Below are 13,781 nucleotides of genomic sequence, written 5' to 3' on the forward strand. Positions count from 1 at the left end.
TAAACTATCATTATTAGAATTTTAGTAATGGAGTTTATTTAACTCTATTATAATTTGGAAGAGGAGATATATATTTTTTTTCAGAATTTTTTTTTAGTTGACTTGTATGTTTCCAGTTGTACAAACAACTTATATATTTATATTTTGTTTTCAAGCAGTTTTGTTGTTGTTATTAATAATTATTTATTGTTATTGGATTAAATTAAAAAGCATGTATAGAATTTCGGGGAGACAAAAGTCTAAGCTGTAGTTACTGTCATGGAGATAAGTCTGACCTGAGATATTTTTGTTTTGAGGAAACTGTTCTTTCTCATATGTCTGAAAAATGTGGTGTGCCAGTTCAAGCCCAGCTACTTTTAGAAATGAAACAAAATGATGCTTTGAATAAGTGTGCTGAAATATGTTCTTCTTTCTGAATAATTTATAAGACTAACTAAAGAAAATTCAAGACATTTATCTTCCCACCTTGTCGTACCTGAATAGAATTTGGAGCGTGATCTTTTCTTGGAAACTTATTTGGAGAAGACCAGCCAGGAAAAAACATGGTACTGATGGGTGCCTGTAGGTATCAATAGTGGGACGTCGACAAACAAAAAGGAAGCTTGTTCTTTCCTCATAGTGTTCCCCTTACGAACAAACACATAAGGAACAGTTGTGAAAGCAAAAATCAGACTGGCAATCCTTGTAACCCTTTTCTTTCACTCCTCCCAGCCCTGTGTCATTCAGTTCAGTATTCCCAGTGCCAACCAGAATGCCTCTCTCTCTCCCCCTTGAACAGATGGGCTTTGCAGCATGCCCAGGATGCTTTGGATTCCAACCACTTTGGCTGGGGCTCTGCCTGCCAAAATAAATAAAATAAGAAAGGGGCCAGGGGAGATATGCCCTGCAGGTAATGTGGCACACTCTGTATGACCAGCTGGGGCGTAGCTTGATGTTAGCTCAGCTGTGTAGCAGCACAGTAAGAAAAGGTGGTCTGCAAGAGAAGATGAAGCCCAAATGTTCAGATTTGATTTTAGTAAGAATTTAGGATCTGTGAATGGTTTGAGGAGACAAAATCTGGAGCTCTGCAGAGCAAAATTCCAGCTCCCTACGCAAGAGATGTTTGGTAGGCAGTGTTACTGTGGGGATGAGTGCCACATACTGACTAAAAGCTGCTGAGTTTTGGTACAGTTCATCTAACATGAATGTAGAGTTGCTGAGGAAAGGAAGGCTGATAGCGTCTATTTCTTCCTTTCATGTTAGTGAGAACTCTACTACGTCATTACAAATTATTTATATGACTATAATAGGTGCAACACCATTTGCTGTTCTTCAGTTAAGTAATAACTCACGTTGTTGTTTCTCTTTCTCAAATGGATAAAACCCTCCTAGCAAAACCACTTAATAGCAAGAAATCTGTGTTATAAATTTAGAAATTAATTTTACCAAATTTTGTCAACTGAACTTGATCATCCCTACTTCCAGTGTCACCCAGCAATGCAGAAAATGGAAATGTGACTGCAATAAAACTTAACTAAAAATCCCAGATTCACTCAGGTTTATACTGCCTTATCCATCCAAGAGCAGGAAGAATGATTTTCTCCTTTTCAAACGGCAGAGTGCTTTCTAGAACATGAGGCAACAATAAAACAATGTACTTTTCAGTAGCTTTAAATAGGAGTCTGAGATCAAGCATTGGGATGCAAGCACAACAGTCGCAGATTGCCACACTTCACCCTAACTGCTGGTGGCGTACCACAGCATTCCTGGGCAAGACGCAGGGCTGTGGATTACAGTGGAAACATTCTGGGACCTAATTGTTTTATATCAAACATCAGAAAAATGACAGAACATAGGCTTTAAGGATACATGCAGAGCAAAAAAAATGTCTGGAGTTTTATCCACAGTGTCAATTAAAGGCTTGTCAGCTAAATGTTGCTACAGAAAACCCAACCAAAGACTTGTTGTCTTTAACTGAATGTTCTTCAGCCTTTAAATGTAGAATAAGATAGAATAATCTCTAAGTACACGCCACAGCACTTGGTAGTGCTTTCAATTCTCTGCTTTCCAGTCAGTTCTTTTGACAGGAAGATTACCACGATAGCTTTTTTCACATACTGCAGAAACATACTGTGACACTGCCATTGTGATTTTTGACAATGGACTGTAAAGTCCACCCATAAGGCAGGTAAAAGTAAACGTACCTGTAAATATTTAGCAGCAGTATTTCAGCTTAAGGAGGAGCCCTAGATAAGGTGACCATTTTATACCCAGAGCAAACCGTGTAGTGCCAATTCTGAGGATTTTGTGGGTGTGTCTGGCTGTAAAATACAATCCTTTATCAGAAACTGCTATGAACTCAGCTCAGGTGGATAGGTATTGACACTGGTTATCACTCTGTAACCAACTGAATACGTTGAGCAAACTCTGTCTGCCTGAACAAGATGTCCAAGCTGTAAACCCCACAAAAGATCTGATGAGAATGACTAAAGATTGAATAACCCATGAAAGTTAACGTAACCTCAGCAATAGGAAGAAATTTGCAGTTGACCAGCTGTGTGTGACAGGGTAGTGAATCAGGGATGGGAGTTTTGTTTGAACTAGTTTTGTTTTAGTTTTCGCCCTTCTAGTTTTGTGAAAGATGAGTTCTCCCAGGCAGTTGAGAAGAATTAGAGCCTATATTAGAGTCATCCGAAAATGAATCTGAGTATATAAAATACATACATCGAAGAAGGGCAAGGGTACACTATATGGGATCTAATAGAAAGCATTAGCTGAAAATAGTGGTTTCTGTGTGCATTATTTGGAGTATTATAGTTCTGCAACAGGCTGCAGTCCAGGTAAGAACAAATAGATCCATATCCTGGAGTCAAACACAGCATGCTGTAAATGAAAGCTCTGTTACTTGTGTGAAGGCAACTGCAAGACCATGGGAAAATTATACTAGTATGTAACTACTAAAGAAATATTCTGTAATGTGATGATATCTGAGTCAAATTTGTACCTTTTTAGTGTTGCTAGCACAACACTGCTCATATGCATGAATATTAAAATAATCTCCAAGGAATGAAAATGCAGTCTGCATTCAGCAGAGCAGGACCACAGTGCAGACTGGGATCTGGACCTGCAGAGGAACTTTCTGACTGGTGCCAGTGCAAGGTAGAGCCACAAATGCTGACCTCTTTGGAATAAGAATAGTGTCAGTTGTCTTCCTGTTTTGTTTTCTTTTGTTTTGTTTTTTTTTTCCTACAGAAAATGCAAGAGTAGGGGAAAAATGTTTATCTGAAAAAGACTGCGAAGTAAGGGGAAGCAAAATATTATCTCTCATGAAAAACATGTAATTTAATATTTAACATAGCAACTTCCCAACTCATATCCAGAGCATAGCTATTTTTTTTTCTAACATGGGAGCAATGAGTTTCTGTATAGTTTTTCTAAATGGGAGCTGTTAAATTGGCTTTGTTATACTCTGCAAGCTACTTCTTCATCCACAGAGAGTTATATTCTCTAACATGTCATCCTTCAAGGCCATAGTGATTGAAAAAAATTGGAAGACTCCTGAGGCAGAATTCACTAACTACCCTGTTCTCCAACACAGCAAGCAAATGCATATCATGAGGATGAATACTGTGCCTTTTTACCCTGCTCTGTGTAGCTGCAGTGAGCTGAACAGGACCTAGCCTGTTCAATTTTTTCTAGCTCAGTCAGTCCTTTGATGTGTAATGTTACCCTCTTGTACTAGCAGTGAATTACTTTAACGGGAATGAAAGGCAGCACTGCTGATGCCAGTTCTGCTGACATGAATGTGCATAAATAAGGAGGCCTTGAGAGCAAGTAGTTATCCTTGGGAGATCTGGAAATAGGGAAGACTGGAAGCTGTGGTCATGACAGTAAGGGATTAGTGTTGTACTGTGCAGTAGCTCAGACTACACCTGTATGAGAACATAAAGCTAAAATTCCCGAAGAGTTAGCTGCGTGGAGATGTCTCTCTCCACACCCTTCCGCTGTGTCTGCTCTTAAGCTCTAATCATCCTGGGAGACTGAAGTGACCAATGCCACTTAAGCTGTCGTCAGGGGCATGAATGTCATATCTCATCAGTCTGACGCACAAGGAAGTTGTACTTTCTGCCAACATTTATAAACTTTATATAACATATATATATAAACAGTGTTCCATACAAAACTGTTGCAAACAGACGGGGATGGTTTATTTCTGGTGAGCAATGTTACCATTTTCCCAGCAGAGGGAAATCTGGAGACATTGTCAAAGCAGGTTTAGTTTACAGAATTAAAAACAGCTTATTGTCATAAATGTACTGGAATTATTTAGTGAAGGACTTTCTTTTTAATTATATGGCTTCAGACAATGAATAACTGATGTCATTGCTTAGTATGCATTAGGAAAAGCTTGGTTTTGAGCTGTATTCCCAAGAATAAGATCTGAGACATTAAATACATTAGTGGTGTCACTAATTTTTCTATAAAAATTCAGTTAGCTTTGGCAAGTTAATAAAACTTTTACATTCTGGATAAAAGCAAGAGCTCTTATTTTGGGATTTCTTTCTTTGTGTGTATGCAAAAAATAGTTGATGTTCACAAAAAAAAACAGGTATACTCTAATATATTAAAAGCATCAGGCTGTACTAAAGGGTGTACATGCTACTTAATAAAAGCTTTTCTGGTGCTTAACAGAAAGCTCTGTCTACACTGGGTGTCTTTTACAGTAACAAGCATAACAGTGCTGGGAAAATGATCACAGCATATGCCCAGCTATACTGGCAATGCTATATCTGGTAATGATAATGTAATTTTTATTTATTTATCTATTTATTTTGCTTTCCCCCTTTCCAGAAGCCAGTCACACCAATGTAAGGGTGTCTCCACAAGGAGATTTTGCTGACCTGCCTATGTTGGCGACTGACAGTAACTTCAGATGCCTCAGCAATGTTTAATGGACAGAAGTCTGTAAAAAACACCAATTGTATGAAAATCATAGAATGAGAGTCCTAATTATGAGAGTGAGGAAGAATAGTCACTTCATTATTGTTATTGAAAGTATAGGTGTTAGAACAGAGATCACGAATACTGGGTGGCTTAAGATGAATTTGGTTTCATGTTCTAAAGGGATGAAAAACTCTGGTAAAAGCTACCCAGCACCAAATCAGAATTATTCTGAAGTGATAGGAAATACAACTTGCAGAAGCAAACAACTACAGACTCCTACCCAATTTACTGAGCAAGTCTTCTGGCTTGTTCCACAAACTTTTGCCATGGAATTGCACTCCAGAATTTGATATTTAATTTTAATATTGATATTTCTGAAAAGAACAAAAAAGCGAGAAATTGAATCAGAATCATACTGCTACTTAAAGCCCAAGGTTGCTGACTCACCATCACAAGGAACTTCAGCTCTAGTGGTTGATTTCCTCCCTCCAGCCTTTTTGTCTGTGGCTACTGTCCTCAGCACTGCAGGAGCAGCCAACGGGAGCATGTATCTGCTCCTTATTCTCCTCACTTCATAATATAAGCTGAAGTCATCATCAATTTACATGTTAGGCTGGAAGCAATGGTAGGACTGTAAAGAATGTGTTTTCAATTCAGCCATCTCCACTATGGAAGCTGTGAGCCCTTGGATGTTTGTCTCTGAACTAAAACTGCTCCTTTCCTTTTCCTTTCCTTTTCCTTTCCTTTTCCTTTCCTTTTCCTTTCCTGTTTTTTCTTTCCTTTTCCTTTCCTTTTCCCTCTTTTTTTTTCTTTTTCTTTTTAACATAGTTATTTTTAACCTTCATCAGTTCCTTGGTTTGGTTAACTTGTGTCTTTAGAAGCAGTTTCACAAACTTTGCAACTACCAGAACTGGGGGAGAAGACGGCAGGGGGAGGAGGCCAGAGAACAAAGGAGACAGAAAGTGCTTGCTTTAGTTCTGCCAGGAAGCATCTGCAGAGCCATAGCCAGCAGCACTGTAGGGGACGGGGTTGGTTGTGGGGGACAGGAGCTGCTTCTGTAACTGCAGCTGAGCCTACTGCAAGTATGGTTCAGGAGTGTCTCTCTAGGCAGTGTGCAAAGTCCATCTTCTATCTCAAGGATGAACTAGTTCAGCAGTCCATTGCAGTTTCCATGTGTAGTCAGCTGTTCTGCAGAATATCCTGTTCATCATCCTAGCCCCATTCACAAACGCCTTCTTAGCTGTTAAATTGCTTCCATTTATACTGAACTCAGAAGCTGTGTGTCTTTTAACACCATCTTTAGGATTTCTGTGTTAAAGTCCCAGTCATCAGCACATAAATCTGCACCAAGCTGAAAATATAGATGAAAAAAGACCACTGAAACAGATGGCATCATGGTATGCTTCATTTTTTAAAAATAAAGCAACTCCTTTTTTCAAATAATCTGGATTTCTATCCTGTAATGCTGGGGTGACTTTGCATCTTCTTAAGCAATTTGACTTTACTCCTGAGACACTGAGCCCTGGTTAGGACAGCAAAACTTGCAGAGTCCTTTGCCAACCCAAATTTCTGCAATCTGTATATTTGGGAATTCTGGCTATCATGTGAATGCCAAGGCACTCCTATGCAGGGATGCCCTTTTCCTGGGGCCTGTTATTCACCCCCCACAGCAGAGCATGCTGCATTGTGTGTATATACTGCCCTTGTTTAACGCAACTCCTGGCCTAGCATATGTGTCAAGTAGATACATTGCCCTTTTTTAATTGCTGCTCTGAACTGTATTGGTGATGAAGGTGTCAAGTTCTGTGCAACTACTCACAAGAAAAAGTCCTGTTTCTGCATCACCTGGGAAGATCTAACTATTAAATAATCCCAAAGAGGGGCTAGAGGTAATTCAGAGGATGAGGAGGATTTTGCACTTACTGAGGAAACCTTCGTCAGGGTAAGCCAGTAACAGTGTCATTTGCTTTTGTTGGCATTTGAATCTTTGCAGTACAATAGTGCTTACCCATCACTGCTGGCAGAAGACAAGATACCTTGTTGTGTGGCAGTACCACAAAAAGTATCCAGAATGCTCATGGTTAGTTATAGATAATGGATAACAAGCATTCCTATCTCACAGTGCTGCCCAGAGCTGTAATTTATCCGTACAAGGAATGAGTGCAGTATTAGCACTAACACTTGTATGTGGTCCCACAAGATAACTCCTGTCTGTCCCAGACAAAGCCTTTATCAGCAAATCAATCCCATCTGCAAGTGCTAGGTCAACAGGTTAATTGGAAATTTGTGACTGGTTTGACAATCCAGGAAAACTAGAGCGATGTCTCACAGGTTTGTATTTGTAAGACAGAAGTATGTTGAGGTCAGTAAGTCAAAGGGCTCAGAGAAACATCACCAAATTGTTTCAATTCCTGTGTCAGCAGAGTGCTGTTACTATTTAGTATTTTGAGATTTACTACCAACAGGAAACTTCTAAAGCAAAGACCCCTGGGGCTTGTGATTGTATAATTCTGAACAGCATAACAATACTTTTTGTAGCTTTTATCACTCTTCTGCCTGGAGCCAGCAAACTGCAGTTTGGGGAGGTTTGCTTTCCTCTGAATGATTTAGGACACAGCATTTGATTTACAGAGGGGTTCAGACGCTATGGACAGGGTACTCCATATCGAAAGAGAGAACCAAAAGGAAAGGGTTTTGCTTGGACAGACATCTCATTCTGTTGTTTCCTCGTGCTGAAGCCACTGTTATTCCCTGCAAACCAACAGGTTCCTTCTGCACAGCGACTTGCTGCTCCTGGGGCTGTCGCAGTATGCCACTTCTTGTTTTTGGAACATCTTCTCCAGCTGTTCATGGCAAGAGTCTTCCCCTGGTGCTGCTGCTGGTTCAGCCTTTGTTGGAATGACCGAAATGTGTATGCTCTTGGAAAAACATGTGTAGTGATGGTCCAGGCAGTCCCTTGGTGGCAGCTTGAGGGGAAAAAAAAGAAAAAGAGGACAGTAGGTGACCATACCACACCACATTATGTGATCTTGCTACACCACAGAACACAGAAAAGCTTTCAAATTTTAGTCCCTCTTTCATTAAAAAAATATTTTAATTGCTTTTGCAAGCTTCTAGGATCTTCTTTTTAAAACCTTAAAATATAGTTTGTCCTTTTCTATAAATATATCTTCCCCATTCTCTATGGGTTATTAACTTTGGTTGCCTTTACCACTGTGAGACGGATACCATAAAATTTGTGGGGACTAAACACATCTATGTTGAGTAGCACACTTCTGCTTTCTGCTACCAAACTTCCTGCTTCATGCTAGGCCAAACTCTTTAATCAAGAAGTACAAAGTGGGGAAAAAAATCTATATTACATGCAAAAACAAACTTTAAGTCAGATGCTTTTAAAATCTACATTTACACTTGCTTTAAAGCTTTACCCATTTTTCTGTCTGCAATGCTTCTGTGCTTCAGAGCAGTAAACACATGGAAGAATGCTTCCAGTGCATGTCTCATGCTGTTACATACCTTATTTTTCAGTAACAGAACATGGGAGATGTAATTCTTGCTAACTGTGGAGCTTGCTCTGTAGCTTTCAGCCGTTCCGCCCCCCCCGCCCCCCCTTAATGTTTCATGAAATCAGCAGTTTCTGCTAATTCTTTGATGGTGTGTCATATTTGATTAGCAACAGGGAAAGCAGATTTAGATCTGTTGAGTGAGATTTTCTCTGATAAGTTCTGTGTACAGAAAAAGGATCTGCTGCCTTCACTGTCAGAAGCCTCTGTTCATGGCTACTCAAATAATTTACAGTCAAAACTCATCTCAGTTCTAGGAAGACAGTGTATGCTACACTGGGTGACAAGAGTGAATTGCCATGGGGAAAAAACATATTTAATACCCCCATTTTTGTCTTTCATGTTGAAAATAAATGCTCAAATTTTAACAGTGTTGTGCAGATTCACGGTAAGAAAATATCACTGCTCCTTCATCTATTGTGCATGATTTTAACCCAGAAAGTTGATATCTTCATCTATCAGGATCGCTTGGTTTCTCTGGTCCCTATCCTTTTTATTGTGCTGTTACCACATAGAAGACAGATGCCTGGATGGCTGATACCTGGGGAACTCTGTCTTTATTAAATACCAAAAAGTCATTTATTGCTAATAATGAAGGCATTCCAGTAACTTACTGTATCTCAAGACTTATAGAAGCTTTCTAGATTTTGGTAAACTGCAAATTTTGCAATAGTTTCTGAATTATTTAAAATAAAACTAGGGAAAGCTTTTTTTGTTGTTGTTGTTTTAGTTTTATCTTTTATTTTTAGCTATTATTTCTTTTCTTTTTAATCTTGGAGGTTCAAAATAAAACTGGTATGCCAAATACACAACACATTGCAAATAACCTCATCTAATGCACTGGAATAAGCTGTAATGGCTCTCATGACCTCGTCTCTCCCTGTTCAAATTAAAAATGTCCTTGACAAATTTGAAACGTGTACGTATTCGTCTGCATTCGTGTACACTCAGACACATCTTTGAACACACAGAGAAGCTTGTGTTTCAGCAACCTGCTACGTGTACTGTCATCAAGCATTTTCTGCGAGCACGGGAACTGTCTACCTGCCCACATGGGAGTAGTTAAATGTGCTGACTGCTGCAGCTTTGTCTGGCTGAATGAGAGGTTCAGCATTAGACAAGCTTTCTCCAGCCAGTGACAAACCTGCCAGTCAACCAGACACTTGACTAAAGGCGCTGAATAATTAAAACTGTTATTAAGTGAATGTTTTCCTGGCTTTCTGTACATATGCTCCATTTTTTGAGTAAATCTACACATGAATGTAGAAGGCAGAGCCCTTCTTCAGCGCGAGGACTTGACTCATGACAAGCCACAGATCTGGTCTCCTGAGAGCAGGGATTCCTCACTGGGGCCATTTCTACATGGATGGCCATATCTGAGCCGGGCACTTTTCGCTCTAACAGAGGGGTGCCTGAAGGAGAAAATTGCTCTGGTGCCTCCAATTTACTGGAAGGAGAGGTACTGGAACTCTTTGTATGGTAAGGGGACAGGAAAAGGAAGATAAAGTAGATCTGGTTTATTTACCAGGAAGATAGTCCAACACCATCATGTAGGAAAGGGAATTTAAGGAAATAATGTGTAGAGGGAATGCATAAAGTATCTTTTGTACTTCATGTCTACCAGATAGAAGCAGATGATATTCATCTGAAAAAGGAAAACTATTTTAGTTCAAGAAAGCACTTTGGAATAGAGATTCTTTCACCTAATTCCTACTTTTTTTTTTTTTTAATAGTAGCTATCCTCTGGTAAATATTTTTTCATTGGAAAAGTTCCCCAAGAACTATTTCCAGGAGGAATGACAGAAACCATTGTGGTTTTCAGTTAAACTAGCTTTTTAATTACATCAGATGCCACCCACAATGTACTAAATCCTCTGGCTTGTTTTGCTGTTGTTGTTGTTGTGTTTTGTTACTGTAAATTAGTTAATGGAAAGAAAAGGACAGGGTTAATGCCAATTTAAAGCTTGTACTGGCACACTTCTCTCCTAGAGAAAACCTTACAATGGTGTAAAATTTATTCATCTGATAGTTCTTCTGCAGTGTGGGTCTCAGTTATATCTGCGATAGAATGGAAAGGGAGGATGAAGCCTGCAAATGTAACATGTTTTAAGAACTGATAGAAGGAAATTGCAAGCTATTTCTGCAGAAATAATTCCTAGTTTGGCCTGTTGCCTCCTTAAAATGAGATTCTACTGCAACCTGAAGGCACTCAAGATTTTTTTTTTTGTCAAAAAAAAACAAAAACAAAAAACACACAACCTTTCTTTTTCTTTCTCTCTCTGGCACCAAGAAGTAATATTTTATGTCTTGCATTGTTAGTTCAGGTCAGCTCAGTGTCAGCTGGAGCCTCTTATACATAATCATAATGCAAAAAATAGTCTGAGGAGCTACATGAGTGATTTTGTAGACATCCTAAAGCCCTTGAGAGGCATTTTTAAGCATATTTATTTAACAAGCATGATATTACAGATGAAGTCTGAGAATTGCTGTGAACACACTTCTCTGTCCCATGGTTGCCTGTCCTTCAGCAAATGCATGGCCTGTGCAAGCTTATAAGTCAGGACTGCAGCCTACTCTTCTGGCAGCATTTGAAAGTTCAGCTTACTTTCACAGTTAGGGAAGATTTACAGAGCAGAGCCTTCAGAAAAGTACCAAAGCCATTATTATCTTTTGACACTAAGCTCTTGTATTTGGGACCTGATTTTAAAAGGAAAGGAAGGGTAAAAAAAAAAAAAATCAGAAAAGGTTAGAATGACCTGACCTGGCTCAGAGCTATGCTCAGTTGGCCAGACTCAGACTCTGTTCCTCTCTCGGTCTTTGCCCTTCTCTTCTTCCTCCTCAGTCTCTGGAACTGTCAACAAGAAGCAGGCTCCAAGTTTCACTTCAAAATAACTGTCTCTTCTCAATATGCTCTTATTTTGGAGCCAACACTATAGTGATTGTGCTTGCACATGGCAGTGATTTTCTTAATTCTGCAAGACTGATAATAAGCTCTATAGGTATTCATTAGCATGGGTGATAGAAAGTGAAAATAGAAAAAGAAAAAGAAAAAGAAAAAGAAAAAGAAAAAGAAAAAGAAAAAGAAAAAGAAAAAGAAAAAGAAAGAGAAAGAGAAAAAGAGAGAGAAAGAGAAAGAAAAAGAAAGAAAAAAAGAAAGAGAAAGAAAAGAAAGAGAGAGAAAAAGAAAAAGAGAGAGAAAGAGAAAGAAAAAGAAAGAAAAAGAAAAAGAAAGAGAAAAAGAAAGAGAAAGAAAAGAAAGAGAAAGAGAAAAAGAAAAAAAAAAGAAAAAGAAAGAAAGAAAGAAAAGAAAAAGAAAGAAAAAAAGAGAAAAAGAAAGAAAAAGAAAAAAAAAGAAAAAGAAGAAAAAGAAAAAGAAACTACACTTCTCTCATCTTCGGGAGGCATTTATTTTTCTGGCCCTGTGGCTCCTCAGTTGACACTGTTAAGGGTGTACATGTCAGCATATTCTTGCCACTCTGTTCAAGCAGGACACTAAAGGTGTGCAGCACTTCCAGCAGTGTCTATAATTAGGATTATCTGGTATATGGCAGCACTGGCAGCTTTCTGCCTCAGGCTGTATGAGGATCACACTCATCTGTTTCTTACTGCATTTACTGCTGTGAGTCATGGGAAAGAAATGAATGGGTGCTCCAGCATGTTGTTCAAACTGCAACATCCTAGTTCCTGTTGGCAGTAATTGCCTGCTTGCATATACATACAGTATATAGGCAGACTCATTCTAATCTAATATAGTTGGTGAATATCTCATATGAAAGAGAGACAGCCCTTATGGAGGAACAATCCCAAATGGAGGAACAACAAACACAGGCATGTGGAATCTGATGCGTCTCGTCAGCTACTGGCCGATAAGTTGTATGCTTTTCACCAAAGTGCTCAGTCCTGGCTCAGTTTAGCAAAACTATTTGATTCATCTGAGCAGTTCATCTGTATATGAACTACAGAAAGGGAATGCAAGAAGCCTGACTATCCCTCATGGCAAGAGGAAAAAAGAAACATGAAGATATTGCTCTTGGTTATTACCTTTCTCTGAGTCCACGTACATTTGGACTGTGAGCACTGGAGCTACAGATGTGTTACGGTGTTAGGAGCTGCATTCAGGCTGCATTCAGACCCAGTCTCCTCCTAGCTCCACACAGCCCCAGCCTCATGGTGGAGTTCCCAGCTGCCGTGAGAACTGGCTGCGTTGTGCCTCACTTGTTTGCTTTTTTGAGATATGCTGCTCCAGCACTGCTTCCTCATCCCTATTAAAATTCTCACCTAAAGAGTCAAAACCACAAAAAGAAAATAAAGGAAAAGAATTGACTGTATGCGCAGCAGTTTGTTTTGTAACAGGCATGTTCCCACCACTGCTGTCTGAGGAAAGAGGTCTCCAGTGCTTGAGGAAAAAAAAAAAAAAATGTATCCTGCACAAATGCTTATAGTTCAGGAGTAAAAGTAGTATCTGCAGTGCAATTGCCTGGTCAGTCTCTGTGCTCAGTCTTGGGCTCTGGAGCTCTTAGCACTGAACTGTGATCTTCCTTGCATCTTTCCTCAAGTGTCTAACCACTTGTCAAGCACGGAAGAAAAACATATTTAGTATGGGTGATCGAGTCACACATAAATTTCCACCCTTTATGTGTGCTAGGTCCTGAGATATTCCAGCACAGCAGATGGGACCCAAGAGAAGCTGACCTAAATGAGGCAATGAGCTATGGAAATACCTCTAACATTTGAGGTCAGGACCCTAGTAGCTAAAATATTTCTCTTCCATACCTCTGCAGAGTAGCTTTTGCCAAGTATGTCATTACCACCATGAAAAGCCTGCATTTTACAAGCAAGAGTCACGGGACATCTCTTCTAGAGAAGCTGAGTATCAAACCCTAGAGGATATTGTTGCTGATAGCTGTGGTGTGAATCTGTACATACCAGTAATCACACTTAAGGGACAGCTTACCAGTAATTGTAGTTCCAGATGCATTGTCTGTATGCTCATTCATTACCCAGCCCCACCACCACTATTTTTTTTCTCTGTCAGAGGTTGAGGAAACAGAACACGTGCTCCCCCCACCCCTCGGGTCACGCACATGGGAGCAGGAAAGGCACACACGCCACAGGGTGCTGCAGCGACACAAGGACGTGCCAAAAACTGGGAAAGGAAAAGCCACGGTGAGCAGCACACGGAGGAGAAAAATAATGGGGTGAGCAGAGCTGGAAGGCAAGGCACAAGGAGGGCAAGGCTGCAGCAGGAGCAGCCTGGACGGGGCTTTGGCTGCAGGGTCAGGTGCTCGGGGCAGC

General features: G+C 39.8%; 1 long non-coding RNA gene across 4 annotated transcripts in view; it reads right to left on the reverse strand.

Moving 5' to 3' along the window:
• The window catches only part of LOC118259660 (uncharacterized), a 35,853-nt gene extending 23,155 nt beyond the window's left edge, over positions 1-12,698 (reverse strand). For 3 of the 4 annotated variants that reach the window (XR_004782078.2, XR_004782075.2, XR_004782076.2), the window contains exons 1-3: positions 12,528-12,698; positions 5,371-7,889; positions 476-626 (exon numbers count right to left, since the gene is read on the reverse strand). This is a non-coding gene — a long non-coding RNA (uncharacterized LOC118259660). Of the gene's footprint in view, positions 1-475; positions 627-5,370; positions 7,890-10,011; positions 10,734-12,527 lie in introns of those variants that run through there. The other variant, XR_004782077.2, reaches the window with a different exon arrangement.
• Positions 12,699-13,781: the final 1,083 nt, after the last annotated feature.

Source organism: Cygnus atratus, chromosome Z, assembly GCF_013377495.2.
Source record: "Cygnus atratus isolate AKBS03 ecotype Queensland, Australia chromosome Z, CAtr_DNAZoo_HiC_assembly, whole genome shotgun sequence".
In the NCBI taxonomy this organism is placed as follows: domain Eukaryota; kingdom Metazoa; phylum Chordata; class Aves; order Anseriformes; family Anatidae; genus Cygnus; species Cygnus atratus.